General features: G+C 38.7%; 1 long non-coding RNA gene across 1 annotated transcript; it reads right to left on the minus strand.

Annotated features, from left to right (window-relative positions):
- Positions 1 to 312: 312 nt before the first annotated feature.
- On the minus strand, positions 313 to 6,089 carry LOC146476523 (uncharacterized). The gene is made up of 2 exons (XR_014865594.1): positions 5,884 to 6,089; positions 313 to 845 (listed from the first exon to the last, which is right to left on the minus strand). It is a non-coding gene; the product is annotated as an uncharacterized LOC146476523 (long non-coding RNA).
- Between the last annotated feature and the right edge of the window lie 96 nt (positions 6,090 to 6,185).

Below are 6,185 nucleotides of genomic sequence, written 5' to 3' on the forward strand. Positions count from 1 at the left end.
TAATGTCCGTAATTAAAATGCGATCATAAACTTTCAAATTGCGAAACCGCAAGGCTGTAGTTAACAACTTTTAGCATGTTTTGAAAAAAAAACAAAGCAGAAGTGAACATTAAGTTTTCTCGATCCCAACTCACGTTTGAGAAGATTATCCATTAATATTAATAACAGAGACAAAAGAAAAACAAGAGAAGATACAACCGCCAGCGTAAGTATACAAGAAATCGAACAGAAACTCACGAAAACACTGGTCGCACAGTAAAGATGTGTTTCAGATAGATACAGGACCATCAGACATAACAAGTAGCAAAAAAATATGATAGATATAAGCGCCTTATTTTATTCACGGCGCACATAACATTTTAAGCAATACAAAGACGTCACTTGCACCAAAAGCTTTGGACGTCAACGATAACACTTAACGACCCATTATTTATCTTCACAACAGGCGGCCATCTTACCGGGGTATATGTTTTCTCTTTTTTCTTAATTTAGACGCAAAACCTTAAAAAATGGAAAGTAATAAAATTTCACCTCATTTATCGTACATGAAGTGGCATGAAAACCTCGATACAACTGACTTTTCTGCCAGCGATTCCGAACAGGAATCTTCAGTCAGCTCGACTGATAGCTAACAACACAGGTAATCATCCCACGGAGACAATACGCTATCCGCATTAAGGGGCATAGCGAAGCTTTATTAAGATGATTGACGTCTCTAAGAAGCAGGCAGGACGTTGACAGAGTGTAGAGGAGATCCACCTTTATCTGCCGCAAGTTGCCGTTTGGGGCTTGTCTTCCATAGTGCGACTCAGCTCTTGAAACTGTTGGTATTTTGTTCGCAAGAACTGGAAGGAAGAAAATGTAAGTCAGTCTTTTATTATTTTAACTCTCACTGCTTGGGATATACAGGTAATGTGGTAACAACTTGGCGTCTTGGTGAAATGCTTAGGTCTGGCAGTTTTAACTGTGAGAGACTATCGCCATACTTATCATTCGAAGCGTCAAAAAAGGAGACGAATTGGTCAGTGCGTAATATAGATCCTTGGGATGGTGGCTCTAAGCGAGTATAACACGCTACTTGTTGCGGCTTCCCTACTCAGGCAAACTACAATAACAAAATTTGTGACCAAACAACATGTGGCCGAGTTTGAAACTCGAAAGATTGTCAACTAACTCGTAAGTTGATTTATTATTTTAAATTTAAATTTCCTTTAACTAACACTGTTACCTTTGATAACTACAACTGAAAATTGAAAACAGGACGTGCTTAGTTAATTTTAAATCAGGTAGTTCTGGAAAAGTCAATTCTGTTTTAATCAACAATGAGGAGAAACGCTTGGAACGAGATAAGGTTATGGTAAAAGCTACTGGCAAAAGTCATACACTGATGAACTTACAGGTCACACCCTCTTCAACTAGCAGAAATGTGAAAGTGCTCGATTCGAGTGAGCACAAGAAACGTGGTGAACTGAATCCCGCGGAAAATCCCTATACAGTAGAAACAAACTATTTGACGATATAATGCCGTGCGGATGGATAAATCTATCCGCCGAGACATGATTTATTCACAGCATCGAGTAAATATTTTTCAAGGAAGACCAGAAACAGATCTAAGAATACCGAGTCACATCGAAGGTAATCGCTAATCTCATTTAATTTTCCGTGTTAACTGGGACCAGAAATCGAAACAAGAAACTATTTTGAAGACATTACAAACAAAGGTCGTGGTACTCCAACGCAGACGAGTTTATCCTTCTTACCATCTATGCCCTAGATTCTAAAACTTAACCGTTAATCTCGGATGATCCGTACAAAAGATAAAAGATAATAGACCGACTATGACAATCGACTGGTTCCCGTGCTTTGTCTTCCTTGGAGTATTCAAGTTTTCGCCATTTCCTGAACGTACTGCTTTTCCCACCATCGTCTCATTTGTTCGTTTGTCAGATGACGTTCGGCGCATTTATTCGTAAATGCGTCTCGGAAGCGTAATTGTTCAGGAAAACGTTTGTATGTTGCCCACATAATAAAGCAATTCATCTCCAAATATTTCAGAAAAATAAATTGAAATTTTAACTGCAAGGGGAAGAACTGAAAAACCAACAGTATGAAAATGAAACTACCAAGTGTTTTTAGTGGTCACACAGGCTCCAAAGTTGTGAGCTCCCTAATTGACACTAGGTTTGACTCCATAGGGGAAAGAGGTAGCAAAATGTACATTCTTCGAGTTTGGTAAGGCGGTGAAACTGATCTCAAACTAACCAAGACAAACGTAGAAACAAACAAAAAATACAATAAATATATAAACAAAAAAGTAAAATTTTCATATTACAGACCCTCATCTTTTGTGGGATGCAAGCAAGCAAATTAAATATGTAACTGGGAAACCAAAGATTCACTTTGTAAAACATTTGCTGTACATCGTCGGAATAACAATCGACGACAAGCTGCCCACTAATCTAGTGCCTAGCAAGTAATACGGACTTTTTTCAAACTGTTGTCACGGTTGGGCCGACATATTAAATTTTCTTTTGCATAAAAAGGCATGCAAACGAGGCGAAAAGGTCAATAGCATACACGGAGCCTCGTTTGCATGTCAAACCGCTGATGTACAACTTTTCGTCAGTCGTTCGGAAAAAGTGGCCATTCTGAACAAAGTTACAAAACCTACAACGCATAAACAGCTGACAAATGACATGGTTCCTTTTTGAGACCAGTATTAAATGAGAAAATCGTTCATTTTTTTATAAAACAGTTCGCTGAAACATTGAAAGGCTTAAATTTGGTTTGTAGCAAGGCATGGTTAGAAATCGAAATGTTGACATTGGCTTTAAAAACTATAACAGGACGTTTCGGTCGCAGCTGCAACCTTCTTCAGGCGTCCCTAGTGATATAAGAATAAAATTAAAAATATACAATAAATGTGACGTTCTTAGAAAAAACAATACATTTTAATTTTTGACGAGAGTTATGACGATAGCGTAACAATTTCGACGTGTTCTTAGAAATTCTTGAGGTTTTTTAAATACAAACTCCATATTGGCAAGGTGCATCAGGAGGCCTTGGAGCATATTTGATGGACAGGGCATTCGAGCCACAACACTGCTTCGCTGATGAACGTTTTAGTCTCTTTTCCACACTCCGAAGGTGTAAAACAGAGGTTCCATTCCTTTTATAGCGAAACGCCTTTTTGCACAAACCAATTTATCCCTTGGCTGTATTCAATACCTAACACGAGTAACACCTGCTGAGTGCCATATCTCGGTCATGATAAGAAAGTTTGAAAACGTTTAGTATACCTAAAACCACAATAGGGAAACCAAACTTTGGGTCAATGGTTGTCTTCAAAGAATTACTAAATATCAAGCAAAACACACAATCTACTCAGAAGCCCTCTGGTACATGCTAAGCCCAAATGGCGCAATAAGGTTGACTTAAATAAAAGGGTGCATCTGTTGTACAATTTACTATTACACAGTAATGGTTTCAACAAGGCGATCGTTTTCAACGCACTAATTCCAGGGAAACTGCTCTCAACGAGGGGTTGCCAACGAACGATTTTCTTTAAATTAATTAAACAGACGAAATCGCTCAAGGATGACCTTCGAGATAAAGGTATTAGCGGTAAAACTGATTTCTCTAACGCTTTGGCAGGAAATGTTTAAACTTATAAAAACTGACGAGAAGTCATGGCAGTTAACAAGAGTAAAGAATCAACTCAAAGTGAGATTTATTCTGTCTTGGCCTTTAATGAAATGGGTTTGAAAAACTATTCAACAATTCTTAGTCACCGCCTTCAATTAACCCTTGGCGCCACAATTCCACTAATAACAAGACACACTGAAACTGCAAAGGATGTATTGCTTTGTTAACAACGACTTCAACATGAAAGGGCAGATTAGATTTCATTAAAATTCGCAGAAACGAACGAAGCTTTTATCACCGATGACAAAAATCCACCATGGTAGTGAACGCGAACATAAACTTCACAACGACTCCTCCAAATTGAAAATAGTAAACATCAATGCATAACAGACATATCCATACCGCACAACCTAACGTCACCCTTAGGACTGATGATAACAAACTTAATCCCCTTTGGAGAAAAAAAAGATCCATTCAAAATTAACCACAACTTACAAGAAAAATATCAACTAAACATATTGGACACAAAAAAAGGTAATCTGCCTTTGCAAATCCCCATGGAAAGACCAGAAAAACCGGTTTTCTTTGCTCTTGGAACAGGAACTTCGTGCCTACTATTAAATTTCAAGAGGAAATGCTTCAACATTTAATAAGCCCTCAATCGGAGTAAGACGGAAATGTCACGATTTCCCCCGCCTGAGTAAGCACTAAACCTTAATTACTGTTAACACCACGCAACCGCTTTCACAAAGTTTTCATTTCACAAACTGTGTTTTAACGCTTTTACACTCCTACTTTGAACAAGTCGATGTGGCGCCAAGTTTTCCGAGGCTGTGAATTAAATCACTGAAGTGATGGCAATTGTCCAGCACTTTCTTGCAGTACATTTGTTGTATTGTACAGGGTGGATCTAATTTTTGAGCAAGAGTGAAATCCTGAAGTATGACCATTCACGGCTATTACGCAGTTCTTTACGGTAGAGGTGCTGTTTGTTGTATGTTACAGCATGGGTCCAACTTTTTGAGCTGTGGGTAAAATCTCAAACTGTGACCACTGAAATGAGAGCAAACAGGCAGTATATCTCGGCGGTACGGTTTATTATACTGTGGCGGACATGGTTGTTCTAACTTTTGAGTCTGTGGATGAATATTTTTCTGCGGTACCGTTACCTTATTTGTACAAGGTGGTTCTACATTTGGAGTCTACGGATGAAATCCTGAAGTGTGATCATTCAAATAACAGTTATTGACAAGTCCTTTGATACGGTAGTGTTCACTGTATAATGTGGTTTCAAGAGTCTCTGACTGACATCCATTCAAATGAAAGCCCTTCAGCAAGACGTTTTTTCTTTCCAGATTTTTCCAAAAACAAAATTAATTTTGTTTTCGCTTTCAGGAGTCAAAGGTTGACTCAGCTGTCAGACATGTGATTACCACGCACTGTGTAAGTGACCAACTCAAGGAGCTTTGGGATGACTCGGCAACAAATATCCAGACAAAACGAAAACGAAACCAACCATGGGGGATAGTGTTTTAACGATATTTTAATTACAGACATCTAGTCTCGAACATGAAAGGAACGATGACTTTATTTCAGTGAAAGAAAAATTGAGCCACTGTAAATCAATAAAAGCAAAGCTATATATATATTAAAGGCAATGTCAAAATTAATAACTTGCTTTGCAACAGACAATACCAATACCGTCAATTTAAGCAGGGGCTCGCTTTGTGTTGAAGGTTTATAAAGCTTAAAGTTTTTGTAGTTGAGGACTTTTGAATGGTGGCCCATAAACTAAGACAACAAACATCGTGCGACGAAAGTGAAAGCAATCGTATTAATATAAAGATGTCACAAAGTACGAAGTGAAAGGAAACAGATCGACACCAAGCAAAAACATGGCCGGAAAGAGGCGCTGCAAACTCGTAAACAAACAAGTTGGGAGCTATGCGCATTCGCTTTTGAAGGCCGCAATAAAAGGTTCCCTCGTTAAGCCAACAGCAGCTCATTAATATGCTAAACTAGACATGCATGTTTTGAACAATCAAGAAGGAATCCTTCGCTTTCGTCGTGGTCGCTTTCCACCGAGTTCAGCAGTTGATTTTCACCACAAAACCAATAACAAATTCTGTCCTGACATTTTCAATATAGTGTCATGACAAACATCGACACAAGAAACTGAAAATCTGTTCACAAAAGATATGACAACCAAACAAGAAGTGACGAACAATACAACCTTACCGTTTCATCTCGGATTTCAATCCGAGCGAATTCAAACGTTTATCCCGGCATAGCAAGCTCAAATTTTGGCTCCAACCGGTTCACCTCCTCGAGGATTATTATCTCGATGCTTTTTGTGGCTGGTGGGAGAAAAGAAATCGGGTTAAAAGCGACAATTTCTCACAACAATTCAATCTTTGTCCACCTAAGAACTGCCAACCGAGCGAAATATTTCCACAATAGAGGGTGCGGCAGGAAAACGCAATTGCGTCAGCCCCCTAAAAAGCCAATGAGAGCTCGAAAAAGACAATAGAGCTGTCAAT

This window comes from Pavona decussata, unplaced genomic scaffold, assembly GCF_977016875.1.
Source record: "Pavona decussata unplaced genomic scaffold, jaPavDecu1.1 SCAFFOLD_76, whole genome shotgun sequence".
Taxonomy (NCBI): Eukaryota; Metazoa; Cnidaria; class Anthozoa; order Scleractinia; family Agariciidae; genus Pavona; species Pavona decussata.